Source organism: Helianthus annuus, chromosome 5 (genome assembly GCF_002127325.2).
Source record: "Helianthus annuus cultivar XRQ/B chromosome 5, HanXRQr2.0-SUNRISE, whole genome shotgun sequence".
NCBI lineage: Eukaryota > Viridiplantae > Streptophyta > Magnoliopsida > Asterales > Asteraceae > Helianthus > Helianthus annuus.
In genome coordinates this window covers 54,008,542-54,030,871 of record NC_035437.2, presented here as the reverse complement: position 1 = coordinate 54,030,871, position 22,330 = coordinate 54,008,542, and the positions used below count along the sequence as shown (strand labels likewise).

At 38.0% G+C, this 22,330-nt stretch overlaps 1 non-coding gene across 1 annotated transcript; it reads left to right on the top strand.

Annotated features, from left to right (window-relative positions):
* Window positions 1–244: 244 nt before the first annotated feature.
* On the top strand, window positions 245–350 carry LOC118492820. Its single transcript, XR_004894821.1, has one exon. It is a non-coding gene; the product is annotated as a small nucleolar RNA R71 (small nucleolar RNA).
* The last annotated feature ends 21,980 nt before the right edge of the window (window positions 351–22,330 follow it).

The following is a 22,330-nucleotide window of genomic DNA, read 5'->3' as shown; positions in this document are numbered from 1 at the left end:
TATTTGGTTAGTGGTTTGAACATTACCATCATCTATGGCGTGCACTTGTGGTCGGTTAGTGGTTGGTCGGGCTCTCCTTGAAGCTTCAGCCTTCCTTTTTGATGTAGTTGCCATGCTTTCCAAAAACTCCCAATCTTCATTCTCATAATTCGTTCCAAACGTCCCTCCGGTGATAGACATTAGATCACGTGCGTCTTCGGCACTCAACCCCTCATGAAAGGCGTTCATCAACTCCCATAACTCAATTCCATGATGAGGGCAGTTTTTAATCATCATGTTAAAACGCTCAAACGCCTCATGGAACATCTCACCGTGTTGTTGTTGAAAGCTTCTCAATCCCTTCCGCGCATCATTGGTCTTTTGGGCGGTGTAGAATTCATCCAAAAAGGTTTGTTGCATTTCCCCCCATGTATATATTGATGCCGAAGGCAAAGTGTAGAACCACTTCTTTGCCTTATCCTCCAAAGAAAACTGAAATAAGACTAACTTGACTTCATCGGCCGAAAAACCTTGACTCCCAAAAGTGTTGCAAATTGAGTCATAGGCCTCTAGATGGAAATACGGCTCCTCCGTTGCTAACCCTTTATACTTCGGTAAACTTTGCAACGAGTTTGTTCTTACTTCAAAAGTTCTCCCTTGGTTGTTGTGAGGGATAACCACCGGTGAAGGGTTTTGAGTAATGATTGGCCTGAAATGTGCCTCTATTCCCCTTGCTTGTTCCCTAAGATGCCTTCTTGGAACACCCAATCGACCCCTTGGACGAATAGGACCCATTGGTCTTGGTATAGGCCCTTGTGGTGCAATTGGTTGTTGGGGCATCGGTGGGTATTGATTTGGCCTTTGAAATTGTGGGTATACATGTTGTGGCCTAACTTGTTGCAATGGAATAGGTTGTTGGATTGTTGGCCCTTGTGGTCTTGGCCGAACGTGTTGCGGTATAAGTTGTTGTTGTTGCATTCCACCAACACTCGCCATCCCTTGAGATTGACTTTGAACATACCCAAAATCCCCTTGATCACCATAATCTCCATAACCGTACCCATCATCTTCATACCCCTCAAAGTCTTCGAATCCCTCATCATAACCACCCCCTTGAATTCCTGAAGTTTGCCCAAATGGAATGGTCGAATACTGAAAACCCGACTGTTGTTGTTGTGGTCTAAAAGATGAAGTAGTATGCACAACAGTTGAATTGGGTGCAATTGTGAAGGTAGATGATGACTGACCCGTAGTTGGGGGAAAGAAGTGAGATAATGGTGGGATTGTGGTGGATGGATCGTAAGTGATGGTAGGCTCAGTTTGAGTGGTGATTGGTTGAGTGGAGTTGGTTGGTGTAAATCCAGCAGTGGTATTAGGTAATGTAGTGTTTGGTGATGGTTGGGTGGAAGTAGGTATAAAGGATGAGGTTGTTTGACTGGTTGTAGGTGGTATCTGAGAATCAGCCATGATGTTTCTCGGTGTAATGGGTGAAGTGGGTGAACCAATGATTTTGTTTTCTCTCACTAAAACTCGGTTTTGTCGTAGCGTTCTTTCAATTTCCGGATCAAACGATAGCGGTGATGACCTTTGAGAGCCTCTAGTATGCATACACCTGAAGTACCTGCACACTAAACACAACCAGCGTAAACCCGAAAATAAGAAACAAAACTATTAAACTAACACACGTTGCGCACTACTCCCCGGCAGCGGCGCCAAAATTTGACGTGATGTCGTGAGTCACGCAAATTTAATCCCTAAACAACTGTAGTTAGCGGTAGTAGGGTATCGAACTCAGGGAGTATGTGGAAAATGTGTTGATTGTATAGCTTTGTATTTAAACTAGAATTAAACTAACTTGCAGAAAATTAAAATTCAAGATTGTGGATTGTTGTTTTAGAAAACTAAATTAAGAACTAATTCAAATCAAAGTAGGTTGTAAACAATTAGGAGAGAACAATGATCACCCTAGATTTCAGTTTCTTTAAACAATTGTGTGCAATTTCACTAGAAAGAGTCACATAGACATAACTCGTGTATGTGTGATTGAAGTGATAAAAGGGAACAAAGTACTCGGATTAGATAATGCGAGGTTGTTTCCCGATGACCTATTAACCAATAACCAACCCTAACCCTTCCCGTGATATCTCGGTTGCCAACGGCACCAAGAACGTACGATTAAGACTAGAAATTGTGATATGGATTAACACACTACAAACAATCAAACATACACCATGACATTCAAGCAACGCAAGATATCATTCTAGAAATGCAGAAATTAAACACACAAAAGTCTTAGAAACATTCACCTAGGATGATCACCGAAGAGTTTAGCCGGACATGGCTCGGTGAATCATCATCAACATCAATCTAATGTTCATAAAGATTAAAAACACAAACCGAATGATTGGAAATGTTCACAAAGCAAGCAAGTACTCCAAAATCGCCCCCAAAGTGTCTAAGAACCGTCAATGATGAGAATCATTCCAAAAGACACCACAAAACCGATTAAAACATGGCAGTTACAAATTTCCGTTCAGGCTCCACCGTAAATTACGGCTCCACCGTAATTTACGGTGGACATCAAGTTGTTACGGTGGAGCAAGCCTGTGTTACGGTGCAGAATCAAATGGAAAATGGACCACCGTAAATTACGGTAGTACCGTAATTTACGGTACCAAGTTGCCTTCACTTCTTTGTTTAAGCTCTTGTTCTCCTTTTGACCCGTTTTCCACCAAAGCCTCCAAAAGCTGCCTTTGTTCCATCTTTTAGCTCCTAATTCGTACCTGAAACATAAGCATCGTAGTTATCTAACTCAAGATAATTACACAGTTAAATGGAGGATTATTTCATATCTTAACATGCTTAAGGGTTGTCCCAAGGACCACCCGTCATCAAGCATGCTAATGAATAACAATTTTATAGCAAACTGTGGAAGGTACGTGTGTGAAGCATGAATGTTATGAATGTGACTACCTGTTTATGTGGTGCATGATGTTAACTACCAAGCAATATGTGATATAGAATTGCATGCAAACTGTTATGATCTTGAACTGATTGTGTAAACATGCACACTATAGGACTTGACTGATTACTTGTGAACACATACTTAGCATACCGAGCAAACCAAGGTGAGTTCACACTCTTACTAAGGTATGGGATTCCCAGGGCTTGGGAATGGGATTGAAGGAATGAGATTGAATAGATTCGTACTTACACTGTTACTAGACTACCTACCATCGTCCTCGGTTGTGCAGGACACACACGTAAAACCTACGTATACTTGTACTACTCACTGTCCTCAGGTTGCTAAGGACACTCACGTAAAACCTACGTGAACTTATACTCTCTACTGCCTCGGTTGTGTCAGGCACTTACGTAAAACCTACGTAAACCCCCGCGTACCCCTATCCTCGGTTTGTGAAGGATACTTACGTAAAACCTATGTAAAGCTTGTACGTATTACTGTTCTCGGGTTATGAAGAACACTTATGGTTACGAATAGTCTAGTGGATATATATAACATGGGAAGCCCCCACCAATAGAACATACTATCGGCCCAGTAGAGCCACATGTTACAAACGAACTTACTATTACACATTTATTTTCTGTGAACTCGCTCAACTAGTTGTTGATCCTCTGTTACATGCCTTGCAGGTCGTTAGATACATGGAGCTTGCACAGGGAGGAGCTGGTCGTTGTGGGCACGGATCGTGAATATTTCGTTAAAACACTTTATGACATTTCATACTTTATTATGTTGGGTTTATTTATACGCTTCCGCTAAACAGTGATAACATACTTATATTTTGAACACCTTTCATATTGGTGGTTGAATGGCATTTACTTTTATATATTAATTTCATGTTCAATATGATTGGTGGCTTGATCCTGGTCAGTCACGCTCCCAAGCGGTGATACTCCGCAGGTGGATTTTGGGGGTGTGACAGATTGACATCCGACCGAATGACCATCCGATCGGATTACCATTCGTCACTTGGTTCTTTTCATCGTTTAAAGCGCCGTTCTTCGCTTATGCTATCGTTAACTGTTCAGGCTAATCTCTCAGCGCTCCCTTCAATCCAAGAGAGTGTTTATTTACTTAAACACAATCTGTGAGTATACTCGAACCCTTTTTGCTTTATGCACTTTTGGGTGTTACATACGTTAGTTATTCAAATCACAATCGACACACAATGCAAACACTATTTACACGCTGACCGTTATTGTGTGCTATGTGTTATTCGATGAAGGCTTGTATGTTATGTTAACACAGTGATTGTTGCCTGATACCTTAGCAACGATAGTACTATAGTTTGGACTCATGTCACACCCCGACCACGAAGAACATACAAATCGTGGCGGAAACATCGGGGAGTGTTGTAACATAATTTATTGTTTCAAATCCATGGCAAATGAAGTTTCGTTTTATTAAACAAATATGAAAGTATACATTGTTTAAACAAGAACCAAAGAGTACATAACATAAATTAACTAGTTCTTGTCTCGTTTTAAGTCACTAAGGCACAGGTCCGCCTAAGTATGTCTTGATAAGTCCTATGCATCATCTCCTGAAAACACATGTGAAAATAGGTACGTCAGCATAAAAATGCCTGTGAGATACATTGGTTTTGTGAAAACGGAATTCATGACTTATGTTTTGAGAAAATGTTTAGTCATGAACCTTGTATTTTGCTTTGTCTTGTAAATCATTTGAAAAACGGTAGGATCAGATGATATGTAAAAATAAGAGAACACTGTGTGGTTAAATGGATAACCATGTAAAATGAGTTTGTATAAGATAAGTCGTTTGTAAATCAATGTCTCGTGAAAAGTGTGTTATTTGTATAAAATGTTATATATCTCAAATTGAAATGATTCAAGTAACGCTACGATATGTAATACCATACAAACACTTATATATAGGAAGTACCAGCGGCGTATCCACCATGCTTGTATCATATTACACATGCCTCGTTACTTAGATCACTTGCTCAAACCAAACCATCAAGATGAAGGGTTTAACAATTGTAGAAATGTTCATGTATAGTCGAATGTCTATTGTCAAATGTAAATCATGTCAACAGATACAACTAGTTCACACGGTTCAATGGTTACGAACGGTTCATATAATCAAAGGGTTTAGACGGTTCACATAGTCAAATGGTTACAACGGTTCAAAATGTAGTATAATGTGTTCATATGCTGGATGAGCATATGCAACATAAATGCAATGTGGAATAATGTACTACGTATGCACACAATGGGCGTACGTAGCATGAAATGTATTGTAAAGTTATGTACTAAGTATGCACACAATGGGCATAAATAGCATGAAATGTAATGTGAAACAATGTACTAAGTACGCACACAATGGGCATACATAGCATAAAACGTAATGTAAAGCAATGTACTAAGTACGCACAGAATGGGCATACATAGCATGAAATGTAATGTAAAACCATGTACTAAGTACGCACACAATGGGCATACATAGCATGAGATGTAATGTAAAACCATGTACTAAGTACGCACACAATGGGCATACATAGCATGAGATGTAATGAAATCATGTACTATAATGTATTAACGAATATAGAAGGTATATGATGTGAAAACATGGAAAGCATGAAAGTAACAAGTAGGCACATGTGTTCCACCCCAAAACAGTTTGGAAAAATAGTAAAAGAGGGGTTCAATGTACTCAGCTGAGATTGCTTTGAAGTTCTTGTGTAATAATCTCACAATGCTAGAGATCACGGAATATCAAACGGCACCTAACAGGTAGCTATGTTAATATACCGGACCTAAATCGGAAGATCGGATAGTACGCGGGTTCGTAAACCAAACGAGCATGGAGACTCGTGAAATATGGTTTAACAAAGCCTACATACTAAAATGAAACCTAACCTAAGTGCTTGCGACCCATTACGACCCGTTTAGGTAGCTTATGCAACCTTAACGTGTCGTTCGCGTATAACGCGTTTGGAACGCCTAACATCGTTACCACAAGGTATAACCTCGGAAGGTTACAGCTATGGTCACCTAATGTGTTTGGTCGGATCCTAATGATCGGCCAAATGGGCCGGGTTCGAAAGTATAAGCGATGGTTTAGATCGCTTACCTTACGACCCTAAATAAGCACTAAACTAAAAGTGACGAGCTAAGCATGTTAGAACATGCTTACCTAAATTTAGAAAACAGGTTTGGCATCAAAACAAACGGATTTGATGCTCACGAGTAGTTTGGTTACAAAATACGCAAGAATGTGCATTTTGGCCGAAACTACGACTCGTCACTGAGCCTAGATAACGTGGTAATCAGTAGGTATCGTCACTACGGACTATAACCATCGTGATCACGCTCACGTTATGAAGTTCTATTGAACTTCGTGTTGACCATAGGCTGGTAAACACAGAAAGTCAAACAAAACGTTGACTTTCGGACTTGAAAAGCAAATAAAAGGACGAAAGAACACTTACGAAGGGTCCCCGAAAGCTAATCTCGATCCAGGAGCTCAGGTATGAAGCAAAGGCCTCAACTTAGAGCTTTAGATCAGATTTTGTGGGTTTTTAGCAAAAAGGAGGGGGGGTATTTATAGGAAAAGCAAGACCGTTAGGATCGTTTCTTGAATATCGTGTCACGATCCAAGTCGTACACTTGTCGCAAAGTTGTGGTGGCTCATAATGACCCTTAGCTCCTGAGATTGTGAAAGGGCATTGCCCTTTGGAGTGTTTGAAAGGCCAAGTTCAGCCAAGAAAACAAGTTTCTGCATCTGCAAGGGCCATGCGGCCCGTGTCAGGATATGCACAAAGCTCAGGCGGGCCGCCTGGGCATGCCTGATCTGCACAATTTTTCAGAAATGGCAGTTTTGGTCCCTGTTGCATGTTTAAGCCATTTCCGACACTTCTAAGGCCAGTAAAGCCAACTTTAAGGCCCTAAAATGATGCCTAACCATTGTGGACATGAAACATGCTCGAAAATATGTCGGGTGTTGGTTCGTTTGGCCGTACGAATGCGATGTTCGGTTAATTACGACGGAATGCGCATAAGCGCGAAAAACGATCCAAATGACGCGACGAATGGATTTTTCTCATGCCAAACACTAAGGCATAATATAAGGATGCTTACATAAATTTTTGGATGTCCGGATGTATTCAAAACGTAAGTTATGCGCGAAAGTGCAAACTTGTGCACTTTTTGACACTTTTAGCCCCTGAATGATCCAAAAGTTTGTTTTAGGATACCAAACCCCTCAAAGCCTATTTCTAAGCTATGTAAAGGATATTTTATGGTATTTTTAACTTATGGACGTGTTCCGGAATGCTCGTTACAGTTCAGATTGGCATACTTTCACAGTTTATCAAGTTTAGTCCCTGTAAGCGAATTAACTTGTTTTTGCCATACCAAAGCCTTCAAAACTTATTTCTAAGTTATGTAAAGGTTATTTTAAGGTATGTTAAGTATATGATGGTGTTCCGGAGTATTTGTCGCATTTAAACTGAGTACGTTTACGCACCAGCTTGCGTATAATTCTCCAAAAAGCGATATAAAGTTTGAAATTGAACAAGAATTGTTATGTGCAAAAGATACACATATTTATACAAGGTCCCAAGTATGAAATACAATATTTCATCGGCTGGTATTTGTTTGATGGTCGCGGTGACACAGGTGTCACAACTCAGCACCTGTCTTCGACAGGGGTTGTTAAGGGCTTTACTTCACGTGTCCCAGTGGGGATCTGTGTTGCGCATTCTACAACTCGCAGTCACGTATGTGCATATTTCATTGTCGATAACCTACTAGCTTTCACTTTGCTACATGTTACATGCTGGTTATGCGTGTTGATGCATGGAATGTCTGTTGACTGCGTCTGCATTAAGTCTTAGGTCAAGATAGGTCAACATAGGTTCTTGAAAGTCAAAATTATGTTTAATGTTGTAGTTTCGCTTTTATGTACATGTGTTGAAGTAGTTCTGCTTATGTGTCAATATGGTTTCGCTCATGAGGTTTTGTAGGTAGTTTCGCTTATACGGCATGTCGTATAAGCGAAAGCACAGGGACTATATATAGCAGGTATGAGCGAAACCTGATCATGGTTCGTGGATGTTGGAGCGGAACTAGTTAATGCTTTGTGTAACCAAACTCTGTCAAATCTGTATCACAAAGAAATAAAAGAGAAGGAATTGAATAGGAAAAGCTGTGTAACTTCATTTACGTTGATTCCGCCTTCGTATGTGAAGATGAACGTTCTCAACTGACTGTTTAGGGTCGGAACACGGTCCAACAATGCGTAAAAGATTTCGAACTCTATTATTACTATTAAACCTGTATGCTCACCTTTACACTATGTGTATTGACCTCTATTTTAACGTATGTGATAGGTGCTTAGGATGCTTGTTTGTTAGTTGCTGGAATTGAGCTAGGATGGAGTCTAGAAACAAAAAAAAAAACAATTTATATTTGAGTTTTCGAAACAAAACTATTTGTCTTTGAATTATCTGTAATAACTATGCTACTTATTATGTCATGGTATGGGACGTGATGTTTAAATAATTGGTAATCGTAGTTGTTATGGAAACTCCTGGACAATCTGTTTCGCTCAGTGCCATGCCCTGATGTTTACGCCATCGGCTGGTGTGTGACACCTAAAACAATAAATCTCGCATCTCAGAACAATTGAAGTTGTGTGAAAATTTAAGTGGATCAGTATACAGACAATTTAAGTGAATCGTTTAGAACTTAAAGTGTTTATAGCTCAATGGTGCTAGTAATATGTCATCAACTGATATGATCATCTGACGCGAACTCAAACAAAAATATTGTTTGTAAATATTTCTTTACTGCTTATGATAATAGACATTTATATGTTTAGAAAACTCTCACCGGTTGAATCTAAAACTTTTATTTGAATGATAATAAGATTTGACAGGAAGCTAAATGAAAGGGGGAGCAAGATTAGTTGTCAAACAAAAATATTGTTTGTAAATATTTCTTTACTGCATAAAATTTGTAAAAATACAAAAAGATTTTGTTTCTGACCGATGTTGGAAAGCTGAATTTCAAAATCTAAAGATGTTGAACATAAACAAGTTCATTAATTTGAAACTTGAATTTTAAAATGAAAATTTAAAAAGTCAATAAGTTTGATAATCAAGGTCATTAATTTGAACTTGATCATCTGTGAGGGTTACTGAATTTGATCATGCTTAAAAGTCAAATATGATAATAGACATTTATATGTTTAGAAAACTCTCACCGGTTGAATCTAAAACTTTTATTTGAATGATAATAAGATTTGACAGGAAGCTAAATGAAAGGGGGAGCAAGATTAGTTGTCAAATCTAAAAATGTTTAGTGATTCGGAGCATTATTCAAGGGGGAGCTTACTATTTTACTTTGTGTCACACCCCGACCACGTAAAACAACAAAACGTGGCGGAAACATCGGGGAGTGTTGTAACAGAATCATTGTTTCACAACCATGGATTAAACAAATTTCGTTTTATTGAATTAAATGAGTTACAATGTCTTAACAATAAAGAAACATAACAAAAATTAACTAGTCTTGCATCTTTTAATGTCACTAAGGTCTTGTCCAATCCTATGTGAGCATGCATCAATATCATCATCAAATATCATCAACTATTGTACCTGAAACACATGTGAAAATACATCAGCATAAAAATGCCGGCGAGTACATAGGTTTTATGAAAAATAGGATCCATGACTTAGGTTTAAGAAAATGTTTAACCAAAAACTTGTCATGAATCCAGTTTAAGTGTTTGCTTTTATAAAACTTTTGAAAATCGATGATAGATAGGTATAGTTAAAAGAATGATGTAAGGTTAAATGAATAACCAAGTAAAAATGAGTTTGTATAAAACAAACTGTTTTGTAAAACAATGTCTTGTGAAAAATATGTTATTTGTGTAAAAAATGTATAAATCCAAATGAATGATTTAAATAACGCTACGCCATGTAATATAATACAAGCACTTATATATAGGAAGTGCCAGCGGCGTATCCACCATGCTTGTATCACATTACACATGTCTCGTTACTCAAATCACTTACCCATATAAACTACCAATGTAAATTGCCCATGTCTAAACTGTTGTCAAATGTTAATCAAGTAATGTGTAAACATAATGTCATGTATGGCAAGTGAAATATGTAACAACCAAACCATAGGTAAGAATGCATAAACAATGTACTAAGTATGCGACGGATGGACATACATAGCATGATACCAAGCATAAAATGTCTTGTAAAACGATGTACTAAGTATGCACACAATGGGCATACATAGCATGTGATGTAAAATGTACTAAGTATGATGAACATACATAGCATGAAATGTTATGTAAAACGATGTACTAAGTATGCACACAATGGATATACATAGCAAAAACATAATGAAATCATGTACTAATAATGTACTAATGAACATAGCAAGTATACGATGTGAAAACACGAAAAACATGAAAGTAACAAGTAGGCACATGTGTTTCACCCCAAAATGTTTGGAAAACAGTAAAAGAGGGGTCTATGTACTCACTTGAGGGTGCTTAGAAGTCTTAGGATAACCACCAAGCAAAGCTAGAAGATCACGGAATCAAACGGCACCTATATAGGTATCTACATTAATAAACGGACCTACCGGAGGATCGGGTAGTACAAGGATTCGTAAACCAAATAAGTATGGGAACTTATGTAATATGGTTTAACAAAGCCTACGTACTAATACGAAACCTATCCTAAGTGCTTTTGACCCATTACGACCCGTTTAGGTAGCTTACGCCACTTTAACACGTCGTTTGCGTAAAACGCGTTTGGAATGCCTAACTAGTCCTATGACAAGCAAAATATGCCTTAACATGTTTAATATTGTTGTTAAATCAGTTTAGATGACAAAAATTTCGTTACATAGACTTAAAATGAATTTATGCGTAGAAAGGGCATTTTGGTAATTTACCTAAGTCATATAAACTACCTATCATATAACTAACTAAACGTCGTGACCATAAGGTATAACCTCAGAAGGTTATTCCCTATACAACTATGGTCACCTAATGTGTTTGGTCGGATCCTAAAGATCGACCAATGGGTCGGGTTCGTAAGCATAAGCGATTGATTAGATCGCTTACCTTTACGACCCTAAACAAGCACAAATCTAAAAGCGACGAGCTAAACATGCTAGAACATGTTTAGTAAAGTTAGAAAACAGGTTTGGTATTAAAACAAACGGTTTTAATACCCTAGAGTAGTTTGGTTACAAAATACGCGAGAAAACGCATTTTGGCCGAAACTACGACTCGTCACTGAGCCTAGATAACGTGGTAATCAGTAGGTTTAGTTACTAGGGACTATAACCATCGTGATTACGCTCACGTTATGAAGTTCAAACGAACTTCGCATTGACCATAAACTGGTTAATGCAGAAAGTTAAACGCAGTTTGACTTTAACGCTAAAACGAATGAAAAACGCGAAAGAATACTTACAGAAGGTCCCCGCAAGATTCGAACCCGATTCACTCTCAGGTAGGAAGCATATACTTCCACTTAGAGAGTGTAGAATCAGATTCAAATGTGAGGAAGAATGAAATGGGTGAGGGGTATTTATAGATTTCCTTGAACCGTTAAGATCGTTCGTCGAAAAACGTGATTTGATCTAGACCTTACATGTGGGCACATGGTTTTCAAAAACCATGGGAGCCCCTAATGTGGACTATGTTCATAGAATACCATCCCATGGTTTTGCAAAACCATGGGTGAAAACCATTAACACTTCAAAATGGACTAGGTCATTGAATCTGCCAGAAATTTCAAAAATGGTCCCTACACTTGTAAAACTTGATTTTTTGGCACTTTTAAACCCCTTTAACCTCATTTCAAGGCTCTAAAATGATATTAAAGTATAGGGAACTTAAAATATGCTCAAAGACATCACGGATGTCGGTTCGTTTGGTCGTACGGTTGCGTTATTCGCTTAATTACGACGGGAGTCGTAACGAACGCAAAAACGATCCAAATTAAGCGACGAATGGAATTTATCATACCAAACACTAAAATAAAATATTTTAATGCTTACATAAATTTTTGGAAGTCCGGAAGTATTCAGAACGTAAAGTATGCGCGAAAATGCAAACTTATGCACTTTTTGACGCTTTTAGTCCCTAAATGAGCATAAAGTTTATTTTTGCGCACCAAACACCTCAAAGCCTATTTCTAAGCTATGTAAAGAATATTTAGGGAATACTTAACTTATGATCAAGTTCCGGAAGGTCTGTTACAGTATAAATTGACATACTTTCGCAGTTTGTCGACTTTAGTCCCTGTAAGCGAATAAACTTGATTTCGGCATACCAAACCATCCAAAACTTATTTGTAAGTTATGTAATGGTTACTTAAGGTATGTTAAGCCTATTTCACTGTTCCGGAGTGTTTGTTGCATTAAACTGGTTATATTTACGCATCAGATCGCGTATAACCTTCCAGAAAGCGATTTAAATCCCGAAATCGAACAAGAATTGATACGTGCAAAAGATACACATATTTATACAGATCCCAAGTATGAAATACAATATTTCATTGGCTTGGTATTTGTTTAATGGTTGAAGTTACACAGGTGTCACAGTCTCCCCTACTTTAGGAAATTTCGTCCCGAAATTTATTCGTAGGAGTCTGTCTGTGACTTTGTGTCAAATAACCACCAGAGATATGCAAGGGATAATCCTATCATTTCCTTAATGGACATTCTTCAGAAACGAAGATGAATGGACGGAGTCATTTTCAACAGATGCTTCCTCAGAAACAGAAATGAAAGGATAATCAAACGGATATTCATTTCCTTAACGGATATTCTTCAGAAATGAAAATGAACAAACGGAGTCATTTCCAACGGTTGCTTCCTCAGAAACGGAAATGAAGGGATAATCAAACGGATATTCATTTCCTTAACGGATAATCTTCAGAAACGAAAATGAACAAACGGAGTCATTTCCAACGGTTGCTTCTTCAGAAATGGAAATGAAAGATAATCAAATGGATATTCATTTCCATCAACGGATATTCTTTCAGAAGTGAAAAAATGAATAGCTAGTTCATTTTTCTTCAACGAGTGCTTCATCAGAATTGGAAATGAACGGGGTTCATTCTAGACTCATGACAAAACTCGCGGTGGTTTCTGTGCACTAAATTCCATAATTATGTACGCGTCCATAATTACGTAATTCCTTGCACAGTCCGCACAGTTTGTCTTGTAATGTTTTGGGGAAGAATATCAAACTTGTGATGAGGGTGACTAGACTACCATAGGGTCCTTTTAACTAGATCAATAAATGATCTCTTCAATTAGACCACCTATGGAGTCCTTTCAGCTATATCATCACATGATATTCCTAACTGGATTTTTGGATCAATCTGTTTAACTAGACCACTCAGGGGGTCTAATTATGGAATAGTACAACATAATTCAAGGGTCCTTACTATCACGTAAAAGCCCATTGAGGATATAGTACCTTTGGATATCCTACTATGAATCCCTTATACGAAGATATGGAAGATTCTACGAGGATTTGGATAACAAAAATTGGATCACAAAAACATAAAAGGGAACACATAAGCACATAATCACATAATTGTTTAACTTGGTTATTAATTTGTTATCTTTGGACGCGGATACTTAAAGCACACCAGGAATCCAATCCGTGGATTTCATTTGGCACTTTAATCACTTTCAAGAATCTATCTATAAAGATAGAATGATCTACCAAATATTCGATTTCGTTTTCAAGAAAACGCAATAGATCATAAAATGGAAGGATTTTGGGGGTAGCCTGTTCTTCAAGGAATACGGCTCCTTGATTGTCGGTATTGAAGGGGATACATTGTTTACACATGCCATCACATTTGCACATTGCAATGTAAAATAAAAAGATTTATTTATAAACAATGTTAACAACTGTTTCATAGATCTTTGACAACAAAAGAAAATAATACATAAAGCTTGATTATTTCTAAACAGTGTTGTCTTCCAATCGGTCAGATGCTCATCCTTGCGTTGGATTCGCATTAGCAAGCTTTGGGCAATTTCTCCGGAAATGGCCTATCTCGCCTTAATTGAAGCAAGAACCTGGTAGAAAACGACCTTGAGCAGGATTGTTGCCAGCTTGATTTGGTGCACCTGCAACTGGGCAAACCCTTGCTGTATGGCCTATGAGTCCACAAACTTGGCAGGTGCGGCACTTCACACCAGCATGATGATGTAGGCTACATTGATTGCACAAGGATGCAGTTCCATTGTAGGGCTTCCTAGCAGGGGGTTGAGCTGGTTGGTTGAGGATGGTTTGATCATTGTGAGTAACCATGGTGAAGTTCTGAGAAGCCTTTCGCTTCCTTGTCTTCTTAGGGGATCCAGTCTGTTCATCCATGGTCTTTGATTCCTCGATTGGTTTCGATTCCTCGACCGGTTTCTTGTCACCCTTTCGGAAAAACTTACGTTTCCTGATCTGAGATTCAGTCAAAGTTGTAGATAGCTCAATGGCCTGCCTAACCGTAGTAGGGTTACTACCAGTAACAATGTCCTGAACTGAGTCAGGGAGGCCATCAATGTATTTCTCAATCGCCTTATCCAAAGGCGTAACCATGGAAGGACACAACAGGCTCAGCTCCTCATATCGATCAGTGTAGGCTCGATGTTCACCACTGTCTTGCTTAAGATCATCGAATTTCCTTTCTAAGGCCTTGATCTCGTGACGAGGACAGAATTCCTTCATCATCAAAGCTCGAGGCTCTTCCCAGGTTTGAGCTAGCGCCACATCGGCACCCCTATCTCTCATTACACCGTTCCACCATGTCAAAGCCCGCTTTTCGAAGACACTAGATGCGAAATCTACCTTTCGCTCGTTTGGGCATTGAACATGTCTGAAGGTGCTCTCTAGACTCTCGAACCATTGCAGAAGTGCAGTCGCTCCTTGAGTCCCAGAAAACTTTGATGGCTTAGCTGAGTTGAACGTCTTGAAGTTGCAAGGGGCATTATTGTTGTTGAGAGCCTGGTTGCATTGAGCAACGATGTTCGGGATTGCAGCAGTCATTTGCTGCGTAATGACAGCTGCCAGATCTTCAATAGGTATCTGATTGTCGCATCGTTGAGGCATTCTAAAAAAAAGGAAACAAGAGAGGAAACAAAAGAGGAAACAAGTGAAGTGGCATTGGGTAAGAATAGGATGTTACAAATTCCGACCAAAAACATGGGTGGTGGTCATTTGTTTGAACCACGAAGCAAACAAATGACACACAAAGGCTGAATCAAAGTAAATAAGTCCTCATGATGTAACGCGAAGACATGCTCGCCTATAAGTGGACACTCACCCCAAGAGTTCCCAGGTAAGAGTGACTGGTCCGATACTGCGGATTTGTACGAACACTCTAGCCTTAGACAGAAAACTCAGGGTACAGGCACCCACTCTTCCAGTTTGCACGTGTTCACATTATTTAGACCCAAACTTTGACGAGTTCGAAAACTCAAAAGGCACTAAGCCAAATATGAGTCAAACTGGAAGGGTTCAAAACCTTATAACAAAGGGTTCAAAGCCTAGTATTCAATCATCCTAGAACAGATGATTAGTTTTCAAGGCAGATTCAAATTTATGTTCTGGTTGTGGTTGTCACCTAAGGATAGGTGACGGTATTGTTTTAAAATCGAAACACAAGAATCTTGTGTTAGGGTCCTAGGAAGGTTATAGTCTAGGTCAAAGCATTACTAATAAACTAATTCTCTATAACCATTGGCTCTGATACCAACTTTTCTGTCACACCCCGACCATGTAAAACAACAAAACGTGGTGGAAACGTCTGGGAGTGTTGTAACAGAATCATTGTTTCACAACCATGGATTAAACAAATTTCGTTTTATTGAATTAAATGAGTTACAATGTCTTAACAATAAAGAAACATAACAAAAATTAACTAGTCTTGCATCTTCTAATGTCACTAAGGTCTCGTCCAATCCTATGTGAGCATGCATCAATATCATCATCAAATATCATCAACTATTGTACCTGAAACACATGTGAAAATACGTCAGCATAAAAATGCCGGCGAGTACATAGGTTTTATAAAAAATAGGATCCATGACTTAGGTTTAAGAAAATGTTTAACCAAAAACTTGTCATGAATCCAGTTTAAGTGTTTGCTTTTATAAAACGTTTGAAAATCGATGATAGATATGTATAGCTAAAAGAATGATGTAAGGTTAAATGAATAACCAAGTAAAAATGAGTTTGTATAAAACAAACTGTTTTGTAAAACAATGTCTTGTGAAAAATATGTTATTTGTGTAAAAATGTATAAATCCAAATGAATGATTTAAATAACGCTAAGCCATGTAATATAATACAAGCACTTATATATAGGAAGTACCAGCGGCGTATCCACCATGCTTGTATCACATTACACATGTCTCGTTACTCAAATCACTTACCCACATAAACTACCAATGTAAATTGCCCATGTCTAAACCGTTGTCAAATGTTAATCAAGTAATGTGTAAACATAATGTCATGTATGGCAAGTGAAATATGTAACAACCAAACCATAGGTAAGAATGCACAAACAATGTACTAAGTATGCGACGGATGGACATACATAGCATGATACCAAGCATAAAATGTCTTGTAAAACGATGTACTAAGTATGCACACAATGGGCATACATAGCATGTGATGTAAAATGTACTAAGTATGATGAACATACATAGCATGAAATGTTATGTAAAACGATGTACTAAGTATGCACACAATGGACATACATAGCAAAAACATAATGAAATCATGTACTAATAATGTACTAATGAACATAGCAAGTATACGATGTGAAAACACGAAAAACATGAAAGTAACAAGTAGGCACATGTGTTTCACCCCAAAATGTTTGGAAAACAGTAAAAGAGGGGTCTATGTACTCACTTGAGGGTGCTTAGAAGTCTTAGGATAACCACCAAGCAAAGCTAGAAGATCACGGAATCAAACGGCACCTATATAGGTATCTACATTAATAAACGGACCTATCGGAGGATCGGGTAGTACAAGGGTTCGTAAACCAAATAAGTATGGGAACTTATGTAATATGGTTTAACAAAGCCTACGTACTAAAACGAAACCTGTCCTAAGTGCTTTTGACCCATTACGACCCGTTTAGGTAGCTTACGCCACTTTAACGCGTCGTTCGCGTAAAACGCGTTTGGAATGCCTAACTAGTCCTATGACAAGCAAGATATGCCTTAACATGTTTAATATTGTTTTAAAATCAGTTTAGATGTCAAAAATTTCATTACATAGACTTAAAATGAATTTATGCGTAGAAAGGGCATTTTGGTAATTTACCTAAGGCATATAAACTACCTATCATATAACTAACTAAACGTCGTGACCATAAGGTATAACCTCGGAAGGTTATTACCTATACAACTATGGTCACCTAATGTGTTTGGTCAGATCCTAAAGATCGACCAATGGGTCGTGTTCGTAAGCATAAGCGATTGATTAGATCGCTTACCTTTACGACCCTAAACAAGCACAAATCTAAAAGCGACGAGCTAAACATGCTAGAACATGTTTAGTAAAGTTAGAAAACAGGTTTGGTATTAAAACAAACGGTTTTAATACCCTAGAGTAGTTTGGTTACAAAATACGCGAGAAAACGCATTTTGGCCGAAACTACAACTCGTCACTGAGCCTAGATAACGTGGTAATCAGTAGGTATAGTTACTAGGGACTATAACCATCGTGATTACGCTCACGTTATGAAGTTCAAACGAACTTCGCATTGACCATAAACTGGTTAATGCAGAAAGTCAAACGCAGTTTGACTTTAACGCTAAAACGAATGAAAAACGCGAAAGAATACTTACAGAAGGTCCCCGCAAGATTCGAACCCGATTCACTCTCAGGTAGGAAGCATATACTTCCACTTAGAGAGTGTAGAATCAGATTCAAATGTGAGGAAGAATGAAATGGGTGAGGGGTATTTATAGATTTCCTTGAACCGTTAAGATCGTTCGTCGAAAAACGTGATTTGATCTAGACCTTACATTTGGGCACATGGTTTTCAAAAACCATGGGAGCCCCTAATGTGGACTATGTTCATAGAATACCATCCCATGGTTTTGCAAAACCATGGGTGAAAACCATTAACACTTCAAAATGGACTAGGTTCATTGAATCTGCCAGAAATTTCAAAAATGGTCCCTACACTTGTAAAACTTGATTTTTTTGGCACTTTTAAACCCCTTTAACCTCATTTCAAGGCTCTAAAATGATATTAAAGTATAGGGAACTTAAAATATGCTCAAAGACATCACGGATGTCGGTTCGTTTGGTCGTACGGTTGCGTTATTCGCTTCATTACGACGGGAGTCGTAACGAACGCAAAAACGATCCAAATTAAGCGACGAATGGAATTTATCATACCAAACACTAAAATAAAATATTTTAATGCTTACATAAATTTTTGGAAGTCCGGAAGTATTCAGAACGTAAAGTATGCGCGAAAATGCAAACTTATGCACTTTTTGACACTTTTAGTCCCTAAATGAGCATAAAGTTTATTTTTGCGCACCAAACACGTCAAAGCCTATTTCTAAGCTATGTAAAGAATATTTAGGGCATACTTAACTTATGATCAAGTTCCGGAAGGTCTGTTACAGTACAAATTGACATACTTTCGCAGTTTGTCGAATTTAGTCCCTGTAAGCGAATAAACTTGATTTCGGCATAACAAACCATCCAAAACTTATTTCTAAGTTATGTAATGGTTATTTAAGGTATGTTAAGCCTATTTCACTGTTCCGGAGTGTTTGTTGCATTAAACTGGTTATATTTACGCATTAGATCGCGTATAACCTTCCAGAAAGCGATTTAAAGCCCGAAATCGAACAAGAATTGATACGTGCAAAAGATACACATATTTATACAGATCCCAAGTATGAAATACAATATTTCATTGGCTTGGTATTTGTTTGATGGTTGAAGTGACACAGGTGTCACACTTTGTTTGCTTGAATATGTAATCCGAGGCAGATCAAGACTAAACTTCGTATATTTCTAAGCTATGTCCAAGGGGGAGTCTATTAATGCATTTTGTATGTGCGTAGTTAGAAATCAGTCTGTATTTGTAACGTTTAAAGTCTTGAGTCTGTATCATACCGGACAGAGGTTTCGCTAGGTTTTGCTAGGTAATATGTTAGGCCAGGTCACGATACAGTACGACACGATGCGAAGATAGCAAGTATGGTCGGGAATGATGTCATCACATTTATGTGATGACATCATAATTACATCATAATCAGCATTTCATGCATGGAATTGTGAGAACAAATTTTACATGAGAAATTACGTATGAGGAAAATCAAATAGCTCAGATGAAGACAAAACTATTTCACGGATAGGGAATCTCCTGATTCGCCCGGATCAGGAGTGATTGCTATTCACAGATGGAGAACTTATATAAATAGCATATCCGGATGAAACAAACACATGACAGAGAACATATCAAGAGTCCATCCGTTCAAACCTTCCAAGCAACTGTTCTTCACAAGTTCTTCATAAGAAACATCAACAACACTATCAGTTTCGTCATGTTCTTAGATTTCGAGTGTTCATTGTATAGACCAAGTCGAAATTATGTCCGATTGTAATTTGTTCGGTAATAAAATGTGACATTTGTGCTCTGTAAACACTGAACGATGTAGAACAATATCAATTATCAATAAAACAATGTGTTATGGTCTCAATATTTGTTTATTTGTGTTTAACGATTTCACGTTTTGATTCTCGCTCGATTTCAAGCTTTTAATCGCTTTCTAGAAAGTTATACGCAAATTGTTACGTAAACATAATCAGTTTAATGCGGAAAACACTCTGAAATAATCACATAAGCTTAACATACCTTAAATAATCTTTACATAACTTAGAAATAAGTTTTGAAGTGTTTGGTGTGTCAAAAACAAGTTTATTCGATCACAGGGACTATTTGCGACAAACTGCAAAAGTATGCCGATTCATATAGCAACGTACATTCCGGAACATGATCATAAGCTAAACATACCCTAAATACCCTTAACATAGCTTAGAAATAAGTGAGGTTCGGTATGCGAAAATGCGCTTATTTGATCACAGAGACTAAAAGCGTCAAAAACTGCGTAAGTTTGCATAAACGCGCATATCTTATGATCTGACCATATCCGGACATCCAAAAATTTTTGTAATCACTAAAATATTATATTTTAGTGATAGAAATGCAAAAAAAAACCATTTGTCGTGTAATTTGGATCGTTTTCGCGTCCGTTCAAGTTTCGTCATAATTAACCGAATAACGCGACCGTACGACCAAACGAACCGACATCCGAGATATTTCCAAGCATGTTTCAAGTCCCCTATGCTTTAACATCCTTGTAGAGCCTTAAAATTGGCTTAACAGAGGTTAAACGCGTCAAAAATACGTCAAAATATGTGCAGGGACCAAAGCTGAACATTTTTGAAAGTCTGGTACATGAGCTCGCGCCGCGCGATGGCCCAGGGACATCTCTGTCATGCCACGTGACAACTTGATCTGGACAGAATCCTCAAAATAGCAACCTGCACTTTTTTTTGCCATTGTTTAGCAAATTTGTGGGTATTTTGAGTGGTTTTAATCCAATCCAAACACTTATATTGATCCTATGCTTGCTTGGTGAACACACAAGCCACATGGCATGATCCTAGAGCTTCAATTCAAGTATAAATACCCCTCAAATCTGCCCAACTCATTGCTCATTCCTCAATTTCTTTCTCTATAACTCTAAGTAGAGGCTACCACTTGTTTAGAAGTCTCTTACGTGAGTTTTCTAGCTCTTTTTCCAGCCATTAGAGCATTGTAAGTGTTCTTTCATGGTTTAGTCATTCATTTTCAGCAACTAAAAGCTGAAAGTCAAACAGTTTGACTATTGTTTAACTTTCGGTTTTGACCACGAATTGGTTAAATCAAAGTTCAATTGAACTTTGTAACGTGAGCGTAATCACGATGGTTATAATCCCTTGCGATTATACCTACTGATTACCACGTTGACTAGTCGAAGTGACAAGTCAAACTTTCGGTCAAAATGCACGATTATGTGCATTTTGCAACGAAGCTATTTTCGGGTATCAAAACACTTTGTTTTGATACCAAATCAGTTTTCTAACTTAGTTAAAAATGTTTTAACATGTTTAACTCGTCACTTTTAGTTTAGTCCTTATTTAGGGTTATAAGTCAAGCGGTCTTGACAACCGCTTAGACTTTCAAACCCGACCCGTTTGGTCGATCATTAGGATCCGACCAAACATATTTTGGGACCATAGTTGTATAGGGAATAACCTTCCGAGGTTATACCTTATGGTCACTTAGTTTAATTAGTTGTATGATAGGTAGTTTATACGCCTTAGGAAAATGACCAAAATACCCTTTTCATGCATAATTTGAATTTAAGCCTATGTAACATAAATTTTGACACTTATGCTAATTATGCAACGTGATTAAACATGTTAAGTCATATAATACTTGTCATAGGACTAGTTAGGCTATTCGAATGCGCTTTTGCGCAAGTGACACGTTAAAGTAGCGTAGACTACCTTAACGGGTCATAACGGGTCATAAGCACTTAGGATAGGTTCCAAATCAGAATGTAGGCTTTGTTAAACCATATCACATGAGTTCCAATACTCATTTGGTTTATGAGACCTCATTCTACCCGATCTCCCAATTTAGGTGTCGATTTATTAACATAGTGATCCGATTACTAGGTGCCACTTGAATTCCTTGATTTACCCGAGCTTGTTAGTTCACTTTAATCAAGGATACTTTGCAATCTCAAGTGAGTACATAGTTCCCCTATTTTACTGCTTTCAATTATTTGGGGTGATTCATATGTGCTAAACGATTTCGAGTTTCCAAAACAAATACTATGGTTTATATTAAACACAACGATTTCAATAATGTGAATGAACTTGTTGGGGTGTTGGTCGAAAGACAATCGAATGACATTCATTAACTATGATCAAGCCGACCAGTAGTATGTTATGGTACCATAGGATCCGACAAATCCCGTTGTCGGACTATTCCATGGTTATGGGGCAATGTGGGCAACGACAGAACCTGATGATTGTTAACTAACCCTATGGTGGTTTGTTAATACGATTGAACAATTGACGAGTCACAAAGGTTTGAATGTGTTCAACGAGACGACCAAAAGTTAGTTTTCATAATTAAAACACGAACGATTTGAACGATTGAACGATTTAACGAGTTAAACAAATTGAACAATTGGTTTTGATAAC